Source organism: Hermetia illucens, chromosome 2, assembly GCF_905115235.1.
Source record: "Hermetia illucens chromosome 2, iHerIll2.2.curated.20191125, whole genome shotgun sequence".
Lineage (NCBI taxonomy): Eukaryota > Metazoa > Arthropoda > Insecta > Diptera > Stratiomyidae > Hermetia > Hermetia illucens.
Window position 1 is genome coordinate 94,914,211 of NC_051850.1, and position 24,651 is coordinate 94,938,861.

The 24,651-nt window shown below is 41.3% G+C and overlaps 1 protein-coding gene across 5 annotated transcripts in view; it reads left to right on the forward strand.

Annotated features, from left to right (window-relative positions):
- The window catches only part of LOC119649762 (regulating synaptic membrane exocytosis protein 1), a 692,290-nt gene that overhangs the window by 426,365 nt on the left and 241,274 nt on the right, over positions 1 to 24,651 (forward strand). The window lies entirely within an intron of this gene.

Sequence of the window (24,651 nt, forward strand, 5' to 3'; positions counted from 1 at the left end):
AAATTGCCAACATAACACCTGCTATGTTAACAAGAGTCATGACAAACGCCAGAAATCGGTTTACGCAATGTATGGAGAATGGGGGACGTCACCTAACAGATTTGTTCTTCAAAGCAATGTAAATAAAAACTTTAGACATGTACCTACATTACAAAAAATAAATAAATATTTTTCGATGGGTACAATAGTTTTTATTGAGTTTTGAAAAAAGGAATGCTGCCGCGCCCTGTATCTGTATCTTTCTCCGTGGACTAGTGCTATTCGCTGTTGTTTCTTTCACTTTTGATGCTGACGTTGCTATTAGATATTTCATCTTCCCTTCATTAATATGCAGCACAATATCTCGAGTCCTCTGCTCAATTTGGACAAAGGTAGATTGTACATCTCCTATTGTCATCGGCATAAACCAATAGTATGGAGGACTTGAAAAAGATAATGCTGTGGCGGAATGGATGAGGCATTATTATTTAAACAACAATGTTATAATTCATTTTATTAAATAATTACAGTGCCCTATATTTCATCTTGATATAAATAACAATTCACTTTTAGTTCACAGTGATTTTCTATTTTCCTTCTCTGATATCGGAAAAAGAATTTCCGATGCCATGACCAACACTATTCTTAAAACACCACACGTTCATACCGCCAGAATGCCTCTGACAATTACATTATCATCACGGATCATCTTTTCCAGGGCCAGGTTAAAGAGGATCCATGATAAGGCATCCACTTGTCTTAGACCGTCATTGATCTTAGGTGGTCTCAAAAGTGATCCTGCTTATATAGATCAAGGCCAAGCTAGTCCGTCTTATCAATTTAGTTGGGATAATGAATTCGCTCATGGGCGTGTGCAGTTTTGCCTTTACTATGCTATAATAGGTGGCCTCGAAGTCGACGAGAAGATGATGCAACGCATCACCATATTCTAACAGTTTTTTCATCGCTTGCCGCAGAAATAAAATCTGATCTGTTGTTAATGTGGCTGAAGTGAAACCTCTTTGGTGCGAGCCATTATGTTCTAGGCGAGTAGGGCTATCTGGCTAAGCAAAGTAGCAGAAAAATTCCTATAGATAATACTCGCCAACTACCTCAATAGTTGCTGCATTGCGGGATTTCCTTCGCCTCGTTTCCAATCATCAAACATTGATTCCCTGTCCCACATCATCACTTGATAAACCGCTAGGAGTGGTTGGACACCTTCATATTTAACCCCATAACACTTATGCTAGAATCATTATATTTTATGGTAATGCAAGCTATAATACAGAACATGACACTACCAGATTTGGTGGAAATCACATTATTACTAACTACTAAGAAAGTCATAATAGAATAAAATAGTGGCTGTTGTGCAAAATGCAACTAAGCCAGTATCACACGAAAGTGAATCGTCTAAATATTTAAGTATTACGAACTGGGTATAAATGGGTCAAATATTCATGTGGTGCTGAACTTAAGGGGGCTCCCCGCGAAAGTGGCGTGCAAAATTATTTTTTACAGAATGTGGCCAAATTGGGTATGCAATGAAAGGGCTAAATTACTACTTTTTTTATCCCGTATTTGATAATAATAATAAAAACCGTTGGCGCAACAATCCATATTGGATCAGGGCCTTGAAGAGAGTTAGAGCACTTCATTCAAGACCGTTACGGTACACTACAGTACACTGTAGGAGGCAATATGGCAACCACGATGCAAATTCCACTGCTACCAGTGAAATTTGAACCATGACCTTTCGTACGACAACCTTGTATTCTAACCACTCAGCTATCCGGACACCCGTATTTAATATCAGATGAAATGTAGGGGAGTGAAGGCTCAAAATATAATACCCAAAAAGTGCGACAAGTCACGTTCTCAGAACCTATCCAATCGAAAAATCTGAAAAAAAAGTACAGTGGTGTAGCTGAATGAAATCTAAGCTTCAAAATACATCCTGTTCCGAAATCTGCACAAATAAAGTTAATAATAGTAAATAGACATATTTTCGAAATTTTGCTGAAAACCCACCTTAATTTCATGCTATAAGTATCAAATTTGACAGTGCTATAAAGGATGAAGAAGGATGTGTGAAAGAAACCCAACTATTATTAACAAAGTTATATGAAGTGAAACCTTTACATTTTATGTGAATTTTGTGCATTCTAAAACGTATATGACGTCATCATAACATTCAAATTCGTCAATACCACAGCAAAGTGAGCTCATATGAATGGGGGTTCGCGGAAAACGTTTCGTTTTAGTTTTTTAATCATTTATATACCTATATATATTACTCGAGACAGACTTATGTATCTACATATATGTACATATATGCTAATGAAGCTTTGAGGTAACCACATTAAACCAGCGGTATTCAATATTCAATTGAATTCAATAATAGGCAATGATTGTTTGCTTAGGGCGAGTGTAATATGTACCTACATCTTTTTGTTTGAAAAAAAACATTTTGGATTTTTAGCTTTATATGAATAGAAAAATGCGCTTAGAAAGTTTCTCACTTAAGATGAATCCAATACCTTTTTACCCGAAGCACCAGCATATCGGAAGCTGTTTTTCTTGTCTTGTTTTTCCTATTATGTCAAATTCTTTATTCTTGTCGTAAGTCAGACATTAGATCAACTAGTGCAGTCGACTCGAAGAGAGGCTGAACTTAAACGTAATGTATTTCACATTTATAGGGTGCTTTCAATTCACTTTAAATTACTGGAAGACTTCGGACATCTTGATCACCAAGTTAGCCACTTCGTTACAGGTACTCATTGTTACTTTTTGAATTGCTTTATAGTAGACTCCAAGCTATCTACCATTATAATTTAGACATGTAATACCTTATCTGGATGATTCGTCACTTTAAATGTGAAATAGAAAAAGCGTTCAATCAATTCGTTCAAATCCCACCCTAAGAAACATGTGGGAGGACTTGGTTGAAATTGGACACGTGCTTAACAGATTGTCATTTATATGACATCTGAAAAGTGCCTTTATTACGCTATAAAAGTAACGCCTCCGCAAACGAAAAATAATAAATTCACTTTGCAGAAGAACTTTTCAAATGAAGAATGTCGATATACTGTGATACCAATAGTTATATCCTGGACCGAGATCTAAATCCTGATAAGTAATTTTCGACGTGAATTTCTTTGACGTAGGTGTGTATGGGGAGATATGGACAATTGAATTTCATAGATTCCAATCTTTTTAGTAATAGTAAAGAAAAGAATGAAGTCATCCGTGCATCGTAATATAAAAGAAGAGCAAATAAATAGTTTTGGTTTGCCTTTGTGGGCAGCAAGAATTGAGGTTTCCTAATATGAGAATGTCGCATAATATTTATAGTAATTCAAAGAAATACATGTCTGTCTCCAAATTTAATTCATCATAAGGCAAGGGTATTATTTCTGTACCAGCAATCTTACTTTCAATCTGGCTGGAGAAGAGCCAGCAGATGAACATATAGCAAAATTAAATATGATAGATATTAGTCAAGAGAGGCCAGTGTGTGGGAATTTAGCGCCAAAGAACACGCCACACACGCCACTCTACGGAACGACCGTAAGGTATATATCACATCAATTGACGGAATTAGGCCTTGGTCTCCTGTTTTCTATACGCAGCGCTCGTAACCGCGATATCCTGGCGAGGGATGAACCTGCATATTCACCAAACCTTTCGGTAGCGGTAAACTTCTGGGAAAGATGACTATTCTAATCCAAAGAACTTCAGCCAGATCAGCTTGACTTCATTCTTGCTGAATATACAACGTGTTGTTGATTTGATAGACAGCTGGTGCCTCAGACATGTCAGTTAATCCAAATAAAACCACAATGGTTTTCTTCATAAAAAGGAGAAAATTGGATGGACTTTGCCTCCATGAGATGAGGGGTACTACCCTTCAACTCTCCGAAGAAGTCAAATATCTGGGAGTCACTCCAGATAAAAAACTTCTTTGGAACAAACATGTAGAGGTAAAAATGAAACGAGCTCTCACAGCTTATGGGCTGTGCAGACGGACCTTTACCTCGACGTGGTGACTCAGGCCTCATGTGGTAATGTGGATATACGTTGTCATCATTAGGCCAATGTTCGTATTATATATGAATCCATAGTGTGGTGGGTTAAGGTGAGACAGAAAGGTTTTCACCGTAAACTAGCCGCACTGCAAAGAACTGTGTCTGGGTATCACTGGTGCCATGAGCACGACATCCGGCGCAGCTCTGAATGCACTACTCAATTTGCAGCCCCTGGATATATCTATTCAAAGCACTGCAATAAGAGCAGCTCATAGACTAATTCGAATAGATCTATGGGAAAACAACGTATGTGGGGGGCACAGTGCATTGGAAGAGTTACTGGGTGGGTCCAGTTCTTACAATGCCTCCCGATTCTCGTGTCTCCATACGTTTGTTTGGTAGAAGATATGAAGTTACCCTGAAGCGTAGAGAGGACTGGGAAGATCCAGAGGAATGCGTGGCGGGATATACGGAAGTCTTCTACACCGATGGCTCAAAAACAGAAGAGGGTTCTGGAGCCGGAGTCTACCTCTCGAATAAAAACGAGAAGTGGGCTTTTCCTTTGGGACAATATGCAACGGTTTTTCAAGCCGAAGTTTATGCGATCCTAAGGGTGGCAAACTGGGTGATTAACGAGCAGTTGAAGGGCAGGCGCATCGCAATCTGCAGTGACAGTCAAGCTGCATTGAGGGCATTGAGCAGTCCTTTAATTACCTCGAAAATCGTTCAGGAATGCAGAAACCGTTTGAACTTTATGTCTAGATTCAGTACGGTGGAACTACTCTGGGTAGCTGGTCACTGTGGCATAGAGGGAAATGAAATCTCGGACGCTTTAGCGAAAGAGGGGTCAATCTCCACTATGCGGGGACCGGAGCATCACATCCCCTAACGGAAATCCTGCGATACGTTAACGAATCCGGAGTAATCCGTTAGACGGGGGAGGCAAGTACAATGGGCCAACACGGCCTGAGTGCTCAGAAGCTGCAGCTTCTCCCCCAACATACACACAGACACACATCGGTAAACTTTAATCTTGTTGAACATCTGTACTTGAACTTCAGATCCATAATCAGTACATCTCCCCAAGAAATTTTGTTGGAGAACTTCACTTACAACCTTCAGATTAATCAAAAAATATCGAAAGTTCTTCGGAATATGACTTAAATAATGTCCAAATTTGACTCCAATTATGATCCTTCCCATTAAACAAATTCCAAAAAAGTACGTTAAAATAACGCTTCTAATGTGTTTCTGCGCTTAAGATGCAGTACACTTGCGCTAAATTGATAACTTTGAATTGATACTAATACCAGGAAACGTAAAATCTGGTAATCTTGGGATAATATTAAGGGGCACAATTTAAAAAATCACTTAATAAACTATTATTGACTTTGTTTGAGTTGATATCGAAATGTGATGTATCCTGAGATGTCAAGCAGGTGAACTCCACCCAAATTAATGTCACTCACCAGGGGGGGGGGGGGGGGGGGGGATTTCATCGTTCTCATATATCCGCCGATCCTTTACAAGTGGAGAAGAAAGGATTTTATACAGATCAACACCGACAGAAAAAAAGTACATTTTTCACCATTTCATTATACTACATTTTTGGTGCGCACGATTTCATAAGTTATAAGATAACGTTGAAAATGCTTTCTGCATTGAGATATAATACATACGATAATAGATAATCGCTAAAACCTTGTTTATTTTGTGAGCAATGACAGCACTTTGAACTGTATTGCTAAAAGCCAATTATTCCTTCCGGGCAAATACCGAGTTCAACTCACTGTAAGCGAGGGGATTATGCACATACATACATATTCCCAGGAGGAGTGCTTATTATGTAGAGCGACAAGTGTTATACTATAGTTGAGGAAGCTTCCTGCATTTACTAAGTTAACCCGATTTAACCTCGCATTTAGACAATATTTCTATAATTAATTATCATGTTTTGTTTTTCCAAAAAAATCGACAACTTCTCTTCGACTGTGATTTCAGTTATTTTAACAGATGGGGATGGAAGGCAGACGATTTTGATGATCCCGCAAACAAATCAAACACCTCAAGGTACCATGGAGGCAGATTAAACTCATTATAGAGTTTGTTGCTTCCCTTACCAAACTTTTGCCCACTACCACTGTAACGGTAACGAAATTACAACCCTCGTCTTATGCTTCAGGAGAGCATTGCCACCTCATAAGCTGGATTAGTTAAGGACGAGCAGCGTCAATGCCTAGTAAATTATCACAAGCAACAAACGAGCAGTAAAGCTAAACACACACGACCTATTTGAATTTATATCCTTTGAAATTACAGATTACTGAAATAGAACGGCTCACACGAATCAGGTAGCGCCGTTTGCTGCTGTAAGCCCCCATTCTAGGCATGTACTATGCCAATTTTACAAACATTACCGTGCCATTGAATTTGCAATTGAAATATGGATTTTCTCAGAGTGTAACGGCACATTCGAGCTCTGAATATTTTATGTAAAGGCAGGACGAAATTGGTAGGCATTCCCGGAATTTCGTTGGTATTGTGGTAGGCTCAAGTATGCCGCAACTTAGGGAGCACCGTATCAAGAAGTCGATGATCATTAAATATTAAAATGGCAGAGGGTTAGTGAGCAGCAGGAGCATATGGCACTTCATGCGAAGCGAATGGATTTTTATGCTTCACAGGTCGCCGATTCTGTTGCAAAGGATTATAATTGAAACTTCTTACATACCAAATGATGTGCAGATGGCGGAACTGATAAAATATGCAAGAATTAAGTACTTATCTTAAATATGTTCAGAAGAACAATGTTTTAGATGATGCCAGAGGTACATCTTCTTTTACATTTTCATCTGTGGAGGAAAACTTTTCGTCCAAATACTTCATACATTCGGTGGCGGATTTAGGTTTTCCAAAAGTGAATAACACAAAAACTTCAGGAAGAGATTATTTTATTTCCAGTCTATCTTAAACAGAATCACATAATACTGCCTTTCTTTTCCGAACAAGTCGAAAACCGGAAACTGAATGCTGGAAGGTTTTAAGATACATAAGGACCTCCGGGGGCACGACTTTTTCCATCGTATAAAATTAAACCCTTAATTTTACAGACGGTAATTCCAGAGAACACTATAATGGAAATATTTGGTATTGACATCCGACTTTATGGCGGGAACTTAGCATTTAATCATCACCACCAAGTGACAAACCATTAAATGGTACTATCTATTTCGGGGATTAACTTGCAGTCTAAGAGCTGCCTACATGCAAGTTTACGTGGTTCATTACACGAAAAATTTTACCTGGAAATGGTTGGATTGTTGTCTGTGAAGCATCAGCCGGGCAGTCAGGAAGCCTACTGAAAAACTAAGGGGTGGGTGGGCTGTCAAACTATTCAAATTTTTGTCAAAACAACGACTTCTTGCATAGATATCCAGCAAAGCTCCACAAAGACTTGAAGATGCAAAAATCACGTAAAATTTGGATATTAGGAAGTACTGTTGACATTACGGATTTATATATTTTTTGCGGATAGAATAAACTATCAACAACATTTTAAACAAATCTAAATACCTGAGGATGTGTGCTTTCGACCTTTCGTCCGAATGGTAAAATAACTTCCGCTGCCGGAAATAGTCGAAGATTATTCTTAATATATACTTTGGTTCCATCTAGCAGAGGACAAATAAGTCTATACGATGTTGGCTAGCCTATGGACGTACTTGGGTTCAGGATCAATACAAACGTGTGCGAAGATGCTTGGTGTCGTTATAATTGTTAGTTTCAGCGCCTTGTTGAGGATTTGATTAAGGGGGTCTTCCCGTGTGAAGGCTGTTTATTTTCGCTTTTTTTACAAATTTTTTGTGAAGAACTGGGTGAAGATACAAATATTTTTCACCATATATTTATTAATATTTTGAGCATGCGTAGTAATTTTTTCTGCCCGATGGCATAGTTCATATTGAAATACAGGCCAATTTATACACCCACCTCCAAAAAAGGTGTTTTTCTGCTGCCACCCTAGAGGGCGCTTCGATCATCTTAAAGAAGAAAAGTAAACGGCACTTAAACGAGCAGACTTAACTACAGTCCGCAAACTAGGATTATTAAAAAATATTAAAAGCTAAATTTTTGGTACCGTGTTAAACTTTTTTTGTGAATTTTGGTGCTTTTTTAAGGCTTTTTCAGGGATGGAGCAGTCCCGGGTGCTTATTGGGAGATACGAACCCATGCGCACAAAGGATTGCTTAAACCTCACTAAAAAGAACCTCCGAATCATAGTGGGAATTCTCACTGGTCATTGTCGGCTGAACTATCACCTAGGGAAGCTAGGCACACTGCCTGCAGGATTTGTGAGGAGGAAGACGAAACCTCTATACACGTCCTGGGACAGTGTCCGGCACTTGTGCAAAGTAGGTCGAGACATCTGGGAGAACACTTAATACCAGATGCAAAGCTGAAACATCTGGAAGTGGGGAACATACTAAAGTTCCTAACGGTTACAGGCCTGCTTGAGATATTGTGATCAATAGGCACACTATAACCAGTAAAAGGGGCACAATAGTTCTTCAAGGACGCAGCGCGCCTTTCCCTTAACAGAATAATAATAAGGCGTCTTTAATGAATAAAAAAAACTACTGAATGAATCGCGGTTATCCTAGTTTGCGGACCGTAGAAATATGTTCTGAATATTATAAGTCGTAAAAATTTTCGTTGGATAGATTTTGGGCTATAGTGGCGGCAGATTTTCAATATGCAGTTTCCAGAAAACCACATTTTAAAAGTAGAAGTGACTTTTTGTCATAAAATTTTAACTGATCATTAATCTACCTAGTCCATAAAACTTAGGTTTCTTCAAGAAACACATGTACAGCCTTGGCTTCAATTCTTGTTCTTTGAGCGAAGTCATTCAAACGTCATTCGGACCGATAAATACGCGCTTTGTTACGGCGATCGACATAAATCTGGCATGTGACTTATTACGTGTTTAATACTACAATTTCCGAACGGCTCCGAATATCAAAAAATCACTTTACCCATATATTCTACAATATATCACTATCAATTGATGCTAAAAAAATCGTTTTCGAGGATTCGACACACGGGATGACTCCCTTAATACCGGGGGCTGTAACATTAATAATAATCGTTGGCGCAACAATCCAATTGTGCGTTAGAGCACTTCATTCAAGACCGTTACAATACACTACAGGATTACAGTACCCTATAGGAGGCAATGTGGTGAGCATTGCGCTCGCCCGAGATTATTACCCTGATATGACTCAGGTACTCATTCACTGCTGAGTCGACTGGTATTCGATCCAGTCACGATAACAAAACCTACCAATGAGAATTAAATCGCGACTTTCTGTTACAAAAGCCCAGCGCTCTAGCGATTTAAACCATCCGGACATGGTTATGTTATTCCAAACTCTTTTTACCGTGTCTAGAATTTCGTCTGCGGTTCCTGGAGGGAAATGTTCGGCATTTAGCGATATCGTTAAGAAGGTAGTTATCGGACGTTGAGGACACAACATCCAAAAAATTCCCCACATAAATCTAAGACACATAATAGGATCAGGCGTTTTTCTGCCGACATAATCGATTTGTACGTACGTTCCCATGGGTCAGAATCCGCCTCATGACAGAGTCGCTTGAAGCGTCATTGCGTACATTCCTAGCTAACATGCCAATGCTATGCTTAACCAGCGAGTTACTTACGAAAGTAAGCTCCACAATAGAGTCTAGTTCTCCATGCCTGAACATGTTTACACTTCCGACATGGGCCAGGGTGATGTTTGGGTAGAAGACATTCAGTAGGACTCTTCCCCCTTCATTTCTTTCCCAACTTTCCCACTCCACTGCTGAAGCGTTCAAGACGCTGGTAATAATCTTGACGTTCTGTTCTTTGGACTCTCTTGCTAGTCTGTCCAGCATATTGCAATACTCTGGTATTATCATACTTGGTGCAATTTAACAACTGTAAATGTAGATGTCGCCGATCTTAACGCTCAGGAAGCCGTGTTCGCGATGCTCCATTACCTGTTGAAAAGCTTGGTTTCTGCAGGCCCATAACGTAGCGTTCCTCTTTGCATCAGTTCTCCAAATGCCTTGGTGGAGATTCTTGTATTATTCACAAATAATAGCAATATCAATTTCTATTTCAATGACTTTTATGATAGCAGCTTAGCAGTGGTTTAAAGTCAGCTCACCCCATTTATGTGAGTTACCTAAAGCGATCTTGCAGACTAGACAACTTGTACTACCTGTTATATGGTGCCAATCGGGATCTCCAGTTTCTCTACATAGAAGGCAATGAGGGTTCTTGGTATAGTATAGTATAGTATAGTATAGTCCTTCGAAAATGATTTTCCCCTCCGGATTTTCGGCACAGTTTCAATCTAACGATGTTGCATTTCAAGGAAGTTTTTTTTGGAATTTGCTCACCTATCCTACACACGGCTCATCCGATATGTCTGTCTGCTTGTCTGTCTGTCTTTTTGTTTGTTATATCCACTTTTCTCAGATACAGTTTGACACGAAATTTGATGAGAAAGTGGGAATTTTGAATGCCCTCACATGTTATGAGTTATACATTCAGTGAGTTTAAGGGGGTCCCCATATATGCAAAAGGGACTGTATTTTTTTACCAAATATGGCCATGTGAGGTATAAAATGGGAGGCCTCGATTAGTATTTTCCAGGGCGTTATTAATTTTGAAATTTTGTTGGAAAGGAGAGCAGTTCGTTGGTCGGAAAATGATCATTTTTTCACGGAGCCATTCTTAGAAACTACTCACCTGAAAAATCATCTATATGCCCAATACCCCCCATACTGGCATCCACTCAAATAAAGTTAATAATTGTATATTACTATGTTATTGGTAAACCAAAGGCTAGATGGAGATTTAAAAGCCGCCCAATTGCATTGTGCCAACGAAATGGCACAACCGATCATGACGAGCCGACCCGTTTGTGAACGCGACAAAGACGGAGGAAGAAGATCAGTAAACTGATTAGATACTCGCCTAAAGCTCATCCTAGAACCAGTTTGGTTAAGATCGTATTACTAGTGACAGTATTACTATAGACCAAACTTTTCTCTTTCGTGCAAATTTATTGGAACCCAGAAACACACTTAAATGAGTCGTTTGACTTGCTAAATGCATATAGATTACGAGCTGCATACAAATTGACGAATTCTACTCTCAAATACACTTACATAAGAAATACACAAAACCCTTCATACCTGGCTGCTTCACCATGTTGCCACAGTATGCGGGATTCCCGTCCATTAAACCTATCCTCATTTTCTAATCCTTTCTTTCCTGCCGGACAGCCACAAAGTATCGCTTCGCCAAGAGGAATGCACCTTAAGCGACCGAGCCTTCTATTCCTCATGCTCTCCGTGCTCACTCTTCAATCCCAAGTTTTGCCCGGATCCTACTAATTACGGAGTTCAGCATGCATCAGTTTTGTTCCAAATTCAGCATTTTTGTGTTGAAGTTTTACGGCCTTAGCCTGACTTTAAGAGAGTCTTCTAGGCTTTTCCTATCTGAAAAAAATCGCGGACAGAAGAACATTACATGATTTGGGTTATTAGGTATGCAACGGCATTGCATGCAACCACATCCGAACTGAATCAGGTCAGGTAGTGGTTAATCACACTATGTTACTGTCAGATACAGAGAATCAGCGCGTGGGGCTAATGATCCCCTTACATGTCATGTCACCCTTCCTGCCACTATTAACATACAGTCAGCATACCCCATTCGCCAGAATGTCCATCTGGACTATTGCACCAATGGTACAAGCTCCCTCGACTAAGATTATCCTAAAGTTGCTGTATTTGCATAAGCTATTTTTTCCCAGACCGCTACTGCGTATAATATTGTGGAGTGAACCACTCCGACTACAAGCAATTTGGGGTTGTATCTCGGGCCACCAATGTTAGGCATCATTTGTACTAATGGCACGCTAGTTTTTGCTGCTTTCTCTCAGGCATAGTCCAGGTGTCTCTCAAAATTGATTACCACGTGAATCATTACCCTCAGATATTTGATAATCTGTTTTAAGTAATGATGTGGTCACCAAAATGAAGGCTAATCGTATCTCTCCTTTTACGGTTGGTAATCAGGACTTCGTTGTTTGTTCTGCAAAGTCAAGCTGAACCATCTCCAGCCGCACTATTATGGCTTTAATTCGCGACGACATCCACATCCCCAAAACCTTTTTGAGAGCTAACTTTCTAATAGCTTAGTTAAGTAACTAGGCACCCCCATTTTAGCCAGGTAGCTTTTCGTCCATTCTCACCTGGCTGGATTGGACGTATATTTTAAATGTTTCCAAAGTGTAGTATTTATTGAAGGACAGCGCATCTTGATCCAATTTCAAAATCATGTCTATGGTATCGTTTGTTGAATGAGCTTAAGGCAAACGAAATTGTGGGTTCGATAGGGCATCCCTATTGTAAATGGCCCTTCCTATCATTTTTTCTACTATGTCCATAAGGAAAATTTGGCGGTATGATGATGGGTATCGTGGTTGCTTATTGGGGTTCAATAGCAAAATTAGTTTTAGTTCTTCACCGTGCAGAGAGATTTCCTTTCTCGAAAACTTTGATGCCGCAGCTCCACCTCGACACGACAACATCGCGCCCTATGTCATTCGTCTCATTGTTTATACCACTTTTTCTACGGCCGCTGATGTTAGTAGTCGAACCGCCCGAATACCATATCGTCTTCCATCAAATAATAATAATAATAACAATAATCGTTGGCGCAACAATCCATATTGGATCAGGGCCTTGAAGCGTGTTAGAGCGCTTTATTCAAAACCGTAACGGTACATTACAGGAGTGCAGTACCCTGTAGGAGGCAATGTGGTCAAGATTGTGCTCGCCCGAGATTATTACCCTGATTTGAATCAGGTACTCATTCACAGCTGAGTCGACTGGTATCCGACGTCAAGCCATCATCATCATCAACGGCGCAACAACCGGTATCCGGTCTAGGCCTGTCTTAATAAGGAACTCCAGACATCCCGGTTTTGAGGGTTGAGGTCCACGAATTCGATATCCCCAAAAGCCGATACAAATCCCACTGCCACAAGTGAGATTTGAACCGCAACCTTTCGTACGGCAGCCTTGTACTCTAACCACTCAGCTATCCGGACACATCAACACACCTTCCATCAAAGACAAGCATAACTAGCATTTTTTTACATTGTGCCATGGTCGTATGTATGTATATGCTAGCTACATTTGTCCTTACAAATATAACTCCCGAAACTCCATCACTTCTTGAATGGCTTGATTTTCACACGTCTATTAATATCTTAAAAGTAAAATCAATGGCTCAAGACTCATTGTTATTCATGCGATAACATGGCGACTTCGCTCCCTTCGCATAGATGGTCTGAAAAAGCCAATCCTACGTTACCTTGCAATGTTTGAGATTGAGATCATTTCTTCAAATACTGGGCATCTGCTTCCGCCTGCGACATGTTAACATTCTGCTCCACAAATATATAGCCTTCGCATCCACATTGTCTGCACTTTTTTGAAACACTGATATATATCCCCACTATGTGACTAAATTGAAGACATCTGAAACAGCACAGGGATACTGGATAGTTACCATTTGCGTGTCGCCAACGCCTTTCTGAGTTCCCTGCTGGGGACTATTCTAGCCCAAGTTGATTTTTCTATGGCGTCACGGATATTTGCCTTCTTCGTAGCTGCGTCAATATATTGACATTGCATAATAATTTCCCTGTTTTTGGACTGTACTTGAGCTTTTCCCCTGCAAAGTTTTCCACCTTGGCGAGGAAATTTTCAGATGTCTTACTCGGAGACTTCTTCAGCTCCAGCATTTGATCTCCTTTTTAGGTGTATCTGATTCAATTGACATTTTCTGTCAGGCTTCATATTTCATTTTTTAGGGTTTACCCCTCATGCGTACATTAAAACCAGCATCGCTAACTTTGGTTATTTTGGTTGGCTTTCCCTTTTCCGGCGAGAATCCTTTTGCCTTCTAGCGCCCTATCCTCCCTCTCTACCTACCTTCTTCAGCTTTTGAGGGGGGATCACTTGTGCTGCCAGAGTGACGTTTGTTTCCTTCCAGGCATTTAAGTTACATGGAGCACATTGTGTTTGTCCTTTATGAATTCGACAATTCTACTATTTTTCACCCGAGTAGTTTGGTATTCATTAGTTTTTCGATTGCTTTCTGATTTCCATGTAGTAAATGGTCCCAGCCCAAGTTCCTGCGACACCTTCGACTAGGTTTAGTTACCTCGCAGTGAGCTGAGGAATTCCCAGTTTGTGAGGCATCTTTTCGTGTTTTTCCAACGTGTGTTCTTTGGAGTTAATGGAGTTAATTCTAAATGTTCCTTTATCCAGACAATTTGTATTATAATAATTCACCAGTAAGGCACTGCAGCCAAAGAATTTCGATCGATTGGAGTCTGCTTCCCCACTCCAAAAAGCGTTAATAAATGTATACAGGGGAACAAAGAACACCTTGTTACCGTTTTTTGTCATGCTGCTCCCAGGGCAGGAGCGAGGTAGTGTCTGACGAATTTCCAACATCCTGGACGAAACCGTTAATCGCCCTTCTTCTTTGTTAAAAGGAAGGAAGAGCCTTTATTTTTAACTGGTCCGGTCCATCATCAAGTGCATGTGGACTCAGGATTTTCATAGTCCATATAAAAAAATCATTGGGATCATTTTCAAGAGGACAGTGTATTGCAAATAAAGACGTCTTGAATAATATATTCAATAAGTTTTGTCCTCATTGATAATTCGTCACTCATTTATTTATAGAGGATCTTTTGGGCCAACTGCACATCTTGAAGGTCTCCTTTACTTTTGAAGGCAACCTTTTCCACCTAGGGAACTACCAACAATGTTTAATATAACGAACTACTTCTTTTTGATCCGATGTTTTTCAAGGACAAATTTAATTGTCTGTGGACTTGATACATAATACCGCAATCCAATCTGACTGAAGCATTAATGACCAGAAATCTTAAGCACAGGCATGCCTTGTACTCCACAAAGGGGTGCACAGTAGCGCATGTATATACAGCCAAAGATTCACGATGCCTTCTCTTCTCCAACCGGGCGGACGGGTGACCAGTCTAAAGAAGCATCACGGCGATGATGCATTTTAACGCAAAGTTTGGACAACCATGCAAAGATGAAAGCCATATTTCCGACTGTCACAAACTGGTAAATGGAAGACAATGCAAATCTAGAATAGAGCCCTCTAGATCAGACTGTTCCCGGGTTCTTCGGACTATAGGTTTCAAGGGTGACAGATTTTTGTATCTACAGACCGACCCTTAAATCCAGTGTTTTCAAGGTGAAGGCGTGACTAGCAAGAAGGTATAACGTTTCAACATACAGCAAGAAGGGCAGTCCGCTGTAATTTGTTCTTACTGCACATTATGAAGACATCGCGGACATCAACATTAGCGGTTTCATTTAAGTTATCGTAAACCAAGTTGGGTTTCTCAGGAGCTATGGAATGACTGACGTAAAGCACGCTGCACATCTGCTGATGGAAAAACAGCCAAGTATCGTTCTCTACACATTTTTAACTTTTATTAATGGGAAGTGAAGGGGCAGCGGCTCGAAATAATTGGTCCCAACAAGGGCAGCAACTATTTGATGTCTCAGGTGCAGAAGAGCGACAGATTGAGCAACATTAGGATTTTATGAGTTCTGACTGTAAACTGCCTTAATCACAAGGATAGCATCCAACTGCTTAAATTTGATTCCCAGTTATACGTACATAATGGAAGCTTCTTCGGATACCTTTCTTTAGCAGCATTCTCGTAACAAATAAATAGACAGCTTGAGTGCGCTTTCAAAAACTTTCAGAGAGAAAGAAAGAAAGAAAAGAAAAAATTCAAATTTGCCTACACGTAAATGCGTATAATGTTACAGCAAGTTTAACTATCTCGAATAAATATTATTAGACAAAATCTTATGAATGTATTATAGTTTGATTAAATCAGATGACACCATCGACTCCTTTATGCACATATCAAATATCCTCTGTATTTTGCTGTGGGATAATTGATAAATCAGCATTAATGAGTATTTGATGGACGTTTAGGACGTTTAGGCACACGCGAATAAAGAATCAACAAAGTAAATCAATAGAAATCACCTGCCATCAAAGAGAAAAAGTGGAAAAAGATATATGTAAATAATCGCTCGATGCATTTGTATTGGCAACTATTCATGGATACAACTATATATTGTATATCCACGTATGAAGCAACTGAAATGTAATGGGAAATAAATGTAGAATGGCAGGTGTCTATTGCTTGATGTTCCGAACAAAACCATTTTCAACAAAACAACCAGAAACAAATAAAACATGGCATGAGATCGATGACTTTTCGTTCGATAGAGAAATGCGAGCAAGAATAAAATTGATGTCCTTCCATCTAGGAATTGAGATCTTGGTCACAGTCCATAAAAATATTCTTTCTGAAACTATTACGAGAGTGCATGTGCTTGTGTGCTGCTAGCGGGTGGAGGGTCTGCGCCATCCTTGAAACTATCCCCTAATTCCTGTTCTCTTCCCTGCACTCAAAGTATATATCGTGCGGTGGACATGGCCCTCTCTTCTTTCGCCCATGAACTGTCCAGTTCAAACCTATACATCCGCCATGTTTCGTGAAAAATTGAGTGAGATCATGGTTTATCTCGGCATGCATTCTTTGCGTCGACACCTTCATCCTGGGAATCAATCTGTGGGTCTATCTACCGTTTTTTGCCTGTTTCAATCGTTGTTGCCACCTGCTTAACGATTCTTTACTTTCGACGAACTCGGAATCGTGCCCATCATAGATGCGCGTCATCTTGTTTCCCAAAGTATCGATCGCTATCATTCCCGCTACAACGTAGACCGCTTCATCTGACATGGTTCTAAAACCGTAGCATTATTCTGGATATAAGAAGCCTACAAGTGCATCGGAGTTCCCAAACTTTCGGTATTATTTTTGTTAGAGCTATGCTAACGTCGGACGCCTTAATGCAACCATTTAAATGCTGTTTGAAATTTAATCTTGCAACTATCATCACTCGAAGCTACCGGATTGCTGCTTTTGAAATGATAATACGCTTCCCAATTCTGACGCGAGCAGTGGTCTCCCTACGCAGCTCCGTTTGCTACCGCATCTTTCAACCAGTTCATTATAGCGGTCTTTGCTTCGGATGAATACAACTCCACATTCGCGACATGTTTTACAACAACAATTACCGCTATGTTAACAGCATAACCGATTATTATGGCCTCGCGGAGACAATGTATTCTCTGGGTCCACTGTTTGTGTGTTATATTCAGAGCACCATCTACCTGGCAAGAAAGTACCACAGTTCTAATACGGAAAAAGAAAAATAATGTTCAAATTACCGTCCGATCTTTCCCATACTATGAACACTTTTGAACGCACTCTTGATAAGCGTTTGCGGGTTTGCCAAGAACTGCGGAACTCCTTACGCAATACACGATGTGGCGCTACTCATGGAGACACACCGTGAGAAGCACTGCCCTCTTTACATTGCTTTTCTGAATCTAGAGAAAGCATATGACCGTGTGCCATACGAACTCATCTGGTATGCTCTACGGCAACACTTAGTGCCAGAAGAACGCAGAAGGCGTTGGTTTCAATTGCTCTACCGTGTTCCGAAAAGTGAAATTCGAAATGTGGTGGTTGTATCAAAACCGCTTCGTGTCTCTGTTAGTGTTCATCAAGGAAACGCCCTTTCACCACTCTACTTTGTTTTGTCCAGGGCCCAATACACTGCTTTATGCAGATGATGTTTTCCTAGCGTGTATTAGCATAAATGATTTGCTACAACTAGTCCAAAAATGGAAAGACCGCCTTATGCAACACGGTTTTGGATTCAATCTGAATAAAACTGAATTTTTGACAACTGATGCCAGGCACAATCACTGTCAGTGACCTGACGCGATTTAAATAGCTCGGGTCAACGCTATGGAGAACTGCGTTATGAAATTGCTTCGCGTATTAACGCAACCTGGATGAAGTGGCGTTCCAAAACTGGTGCTCTTTGTGATCGACGTATCAACGAACATCTTAAATCTAAAATTTGCTGCAATGTCGTCGCCCTTATTATTGTGAGTGTTCGCTGGTGCTCAGAGGTGGCGGTGAGGAAGACGGGGGGCAACCCTGTCGGCCAAACTAAAACCAAGTGGCCGAGGAGAACCTCCATAGTGGTGGCACTGGGAGACGCTGTATTCACTTTGGTTTGCCGGTCGTGATACAGTCTGCACAGGGACTCATCTGAAGTAGAAAATTGGCCACGAAACCTTACCAGGGGTATACTGGTACCATGGGAAGCGGGATAGCCCCTGGACTCTCATACTTCGGGTGAACGTTACAACTTCGTTGTATGTGAATACAGCTCGGTTATTTGCGGTTGGCCCCCCTATTGGGAGTTTCATGGTGGTTGTGGTTGTGGTTGTGCTCAAGCGAGAAGAGACCTTTGGGCCTCGGCGTGGTGTTGCGATTCAACACGGGTGCCGTACTCCTTAGTTCGGTAGAGATTTAGATAGTTCTTATATCCACCAGTATGAATGATAAGCCATGCACTTGGTATAGACTGGTACCGTTGTTGCTAGTCTCAGCGGGGCTCTGATTGTGGTCACAAAATCAATCCGTGTCCCCACAACAGGTACCAGTCAAGGGCTTAACTGTGAGCGATGGCTGACTATAAAAGAAAATAAACGGCTTAATAGTGACGAAAATGTTGGGTTGGACTAGTGGCGTGATACGCTTTGATCGCATCCGAAATGAAGTTATCTGCGATCGATATGGAGTTGCACTGATCATGGAAAAATGGCGAGAGATTCGTTTTCGATGGTGTGGTCACATGATTCGCGCTATTTACTTGTCAAGATTGTTGTGAACATCGAAATCGATGGCAAGCGACCAAAGGGCCGGCCGAAACAACAGTGGTTTGGTGCGCTGGATGGGGATTTTAAAGCTTCCCGACTGTATCCCGATCTAGCGTTTCATCATCATCAACGGTGCAACAACCGGTATCCGGTCTAGGCCTGCCTTAATAAGGAACTCCAGACATCCCGGTTTTGCGCCAAAGTCCACCAATTCGATATCCCTAGAAGCTGTCTGGCGTCTTGGCCTACGCCATCGCTCCATCTTAGCCAGGGTCTGCCTCGTCTTCTTTTTCTACCATAGATATTGCCCTTATAGACTTTTCCGGGCTGAATCATTCTCATCCATACGGATTAAGTAACCCGGCCACCGTAACCTATTGAGCCGGATTTTTCCACAACCAGACGGTCATGGTATCGCTCATAGATTTCGTCATTGTGTAGGCTACGGAATCGTCCATCATCATGTAGGGGGGCAAAAATTCTTTGGAGGATTCTTCTCTCGAACGCGACCAAGAGTTCGCAATTTTTCTTGCTAAGAACCCAAGTCTCCGAGGAATACATGAGGACTGGCAAGATCATTGTCTTGTACAGTAAGAGCTTTAACCCTATGGTGAGACGTTTCGAGTGGAACAGTTTTTGTAAGCTGAAATAGGTTCTGTTGGCTGTCAACAACCGTGCGCCGATTTCATCATCGTAGCTGCTATCGGTTGTGATTTTCGACCCTAGATAGGAGAAATTATCAACGGTCTCAAAGTTGTATTCTCCTATCTTTATTCTTCCTGTTTGACCAGTGCGGTTTGGTGTTGTTGGCTGGTTCGTGCTGACGTTGCCACCATATATTTTGTCTTGCCTTCATTGATGTGCAGTCCAAGATCTCGCGCCGCCTGCTCGATCTGAATGAAGGCAGTCTGTACGTCTCGGGTGGTTCTTCCAATGATATCGATATCGTCAGCATAGGCCAGTAGTTGGGTAGACTTAAAGAGGATCGTAGCTGTTGCATTTACCTCAGCATCACGGATCACTTTCTCGAGGGCCAGGCTAAAAGGGACGCATGATAGGGCATCCCCTTTTCGTAGACCGTTGTTGATGTCGAATGGTCTTGAGAGTAATCCTGCTGCTTTTATCTGGCCTCGGACATTGGTCAGGGTCAGCCTAATCAGTCTTATCAATTTCTTCGGGATACCGAATTCTCTCGTGGCCGTTTACAATTTTACCCTGGCTATGCTCTCATAGGCGGCTTTAAAGTTGATGGTTAGATGGTGCAACTGTTGTTCATATTTCAACAGTTTTTCCATCGCTTGCCGCAGAGAGAAAATCTGATCCGTTGTTGATTTGCCTGGAGTGAAGCCTCTTCGGTATGGGCCAATTATGTTCTGAGCGTATAGTGCTATCCGGCCTAGCAAGTTAGCGGAAAATATCTTATAGATGGTACTCAGTAACGTGATACCTCTATAATTGCTGCACTGTGTGGTATCCTCCTTTTTATGTATGAGATAGATAATGCCTCGTTGCTAATCGTCAGGCATTGATTCGGTGTCTCATACCTTGAGCACAAGTTGATCAACGACTTGGTGTAACCGGTCGCCTCCATATTTAACTAATTCGGCTGAAATTCCATCGGCTCCTGGCGACTTATGATTTTGAAGCCGATGAATTGTATGGACTGTTTCTCCTAAACTTGGTGGTGGCAGTATTTGTCCGTCGTCTTCAGTTGGCGGGACCTCCAACTCGCCGATGATCTGACGTTTAATAGAATAAAGTTGCGCAACCGATCACGATGAGCCGACTCCGTTTTTGAACGGAACAAAGACAAAAGAAAGAAAGGAAGATTGATGGTATCGTATCGGTGCTTTCTACCTATTAAATAGTGGTCGACAAGCGCATTAAAGTGACTGTGTGCACTAACCTGGAGGCTTATCAGGTTTAGTCAGCAACACAATGGCCTTTGACGTTACTATATCTGTTACGATGAAAATTCAGCGTTTACTGTTTGCGGTTCATATCGGTAAACATGGCAAGGTTTTCATGGATCACCTGACATTGGTTTATTGCACCGGTGCCATAACAGTGCAGCCAGAAATGTGTTGGTCTAACGTCTCATGATGATCTTTTCATATGGAGTGGAATTGGATAAATTGGTTACAACTTTTTTGCTGCATTAGAGTGCACCGCCGGTGTCACAAAATCCAATCTGCGGATCCCACACAGAAACGTCCGTACGGTGAATGATCGGGATGGGTGCACGTTCGAAATGGCAGTCGGCTGCGCCTTAACCAGAGCCTTCCTGCTTAACCGCAGACGTATGAGCTAAAAATTAAACTTAATGAACCGTAAACATTCGGGGCCAACTCCTCGTATGTCAACTTTCCCTCCTTCCTCCTCTCCTTCGGTGTAGCGCTGGAACACCAATAAAATTCCCCTCCCCCAGCTGAAGTGCGAAGACTCAAATTTGAAATTTCAAATCTCAATTTTTTAACTCTGAATACCGGCAGGAAAATTACATTGATGTAACATATCTTAGAAAAGATGTCATCCAAACATGTTTCAAATAACTCTGCGAATATGTCCGGCCCCAAATTAACACTCAGCCTAAGGGCTTCGAGTAATATCCTGTCGAGGCCCGGCGCTTTGTTGTCACCCAGCCTACTGCAAATTTCCAGTGCTTCGGAGGATTCTTCTCTTGAACCCGGCCAAGAGTTCGCAATTCTTCTTGCTAAGAACCCAAGTCTCCTAGGAATACATGAGGACTGGCAAGATCATTGTCTTGTACAGTAAGAGCTTTGACCCTATGGTGAGACGTTTCGAGCTGAAATAGGTTCTGTTGGCTGACTACAACCGTGCGCGGATTTCATCAAAGATCACTCAGTTCACTTTTCTACTAGGAGAAAGCCCTCCTACTAGGGAAAGTATAACCTGTCGTGTTCCGTCGCGATGCACTCCATGATGTGGAAAGCTCTCCCATATGATGTGGATGTGGTACAGTGCCTTGCTCGGTGTACACATCTATAAATCTTCTATAATTCTTTTGCTTTCACAGATCAACCTAACTTTTTCATCATTCCTGGAAGCGTAGGCTTGTTATTCAATTCGAAGACGATAGTGGGTATAGTACCAGACCCTTGTTTCCGGTTAGTGTTAACCTGACTATCGTTAGCTAAAATGATATTTAACTGCGCGAAGACCTTCAAAGGACAATGTCATCTTGCATTCGTCATTCTATTCCCAATGCATTGAAGTCACCGCCGATGACTTTTGATCGCTGTCCTCTTGCGTCCAAAACCCATCTATCCAACATGCCTTCGAATCCAGCTAACGTCAGACAGGCAACTATAGACGTTTAAGCGATTTTTGATCATACTGTAAAGATTTCACAAATATTTTTGATGTTTCCGCTCCAAATTTCTCGCGGAGGCGAATTGCGGCTACTCGAAATCTTTTTTTGGAATGATTGAACAGGACAACTCCTACGTCGCCTCGATAATCCTCAACAACAATGCCGGCGCCCATGTCGATGAAATTCTTAGCCGCGCTGCGTCATCTATCCGCTTGCATTAACAACATTCGTAATAAATTAATAAGTAATGTTAACTCTGCTGCGCCACAATACGAAGCTATTTGTAGACTGCCTCATACATTCCTATGTAGCTTGGTCCCCGTAACTCCACAAAACCGATCCACCGGTAAGATTCGTTACTCATTTTGTTAGGGTTTCTATAGGGTTCACTTATAATAGCCACTTGCACCTTCAATTTATAGGTGGTCTGCGAGAGCAGGCCTTGAACGACCCTACAGTGATTGAGTTTAATTCGAATTAACCTCACTTTTGCATCGCATTGAGCGCCTTTAGAAACTCACGACATTTGCCGCTTTTGTTAATATGTCTGCTGTCCAAGCCTTCCGTTTCATTGCACAACATGCGTTTGGGGTACTTTTTACATTTCCGGGCAGTGTGTTTCTTTTTCGCATATCATCTGCATCGGTCAGACCGATTAGCTGCCGTTGAACATGCCTTCGCCAAATGTCTGTACAAGAGACAGATGGTTCACATCTCTTCAAAGAATTTTGTTCCTCCGGATTCGGCTTATATTTTCCCCCCAAATCTTTAAAATCAGAGTGATTTTTCACTTTTCTTGACGAGTCTGCGTGGTACATACTATCCGCGTTTGAAATGATGACTGCCTCGGGTGGGATCCTCACACACTTTTTCATGGGACTTCGGCTCCCTTGGCGGCCGTAGTTTTAGGCAATATTTTCTTACCTTCCAAGATTTCAGTGCCCTTCCTCGAAAGTGGGTGACACCCTTTTTAAGGTATAGCGTGTTTTTCAGCCCGTCTGTCTGTCCATCTGATACGAAATTTGGTATATGGTGATCCATGTACTTGGTATCTAGACCTCCAAATATTCTCCATACGCAGTAATATAGACTATACTATAGAACATGATACTACCAAGTTCGGAGGAAATCGCGCTATTACAAACAGAGTCATGATACGTCAAAGTTGTCACCTTTCTGCAAATTAATTGCATTCCAATATTTAGAATGTCAATACCATACTAAAATGAATGGTCTGACAAACTAAATGTTCAAACATTACGAGCTACGTACAAATAGGACAAGTGCCCATTTAAATATGCTTACATAGGCAATACACAAAACCTTTCATACCTCAAACTTTTAGCTTTTTTGGAACCTGCTGGGTTCCTGGGTGCTCGTATCTGGTTTGCCGAACTCTCTTTTTTCTCTGCCCATCCATGAGTATTCCGTTTCCTCACATTTCGAGACGTTTACGGAACTCTCTTGGGCCAGGTCTCTTATGTTACCATCTCGGATATTGCAAGAGATCTCATAATCGTTGAGCTTCTTCTGAAGGAATCCGGCTCGGGCTCTACAGCTATCCCCCATAATAGTAACATTGAACGGAAATACGTGGAGTAGAAGGAGAACTACGAGACACTGGCTTTGGAGGTCGAAAAAATTTGGCGTCTCGAGAAGGTGGTTGTAGTTCCTATTATATTGTCAGTTACAGGTATTGTACCCAAATCACTCAGGGCTTCCCTTGATGTTCTGGGACTTTCACATTGTGTGGTTCAAACCATTCTGTATACGTGCTCGATGTTGCGGGGGATTCCCCATTAACCTACCACCAGAGCTTCTTTATATTTATTTATAAGTAGGTAGGATTAACCGTTCCTGAATGCTTGACACCTAATGCTAGTATTAAGTAAAATCCAGCATCTGCCGAGATTGTGACAAATAAAATCATAAAAAGAAATGAATTTCTGAAAAGCTCTAATTATTTATCTCCCCTTCAAATGAAACTATCTTTGAACATAAGCGCCCACATTTTATTTCTGATTCACTATTCCGTAAGTTCTCTTGTTACGAAGTTACGTAGGGGAGCCATGGGCCGGACCGTGAATACAACAACGGGTCCAGTAAAAGAAAAAGACTAATGACTTGCGCATTTGCTCATGAAACGTCTGCTCCTTGCACAGATGGATGCTGGTAGGTTCCCTACCCCAATATAGGGCTGATGTCGCCGCTTTACGAGAAATCCGCTGAATTGGGACCGGTTTCCTGGAGAGTCAATACCATATATTATGGCGGCAAACCAGTAAATGTACTCGGAGTAGATTTCCTAGTCAGTTTTTATTGCGGATTATTCAACTAACAATTGATTCGAAATGGTTGTT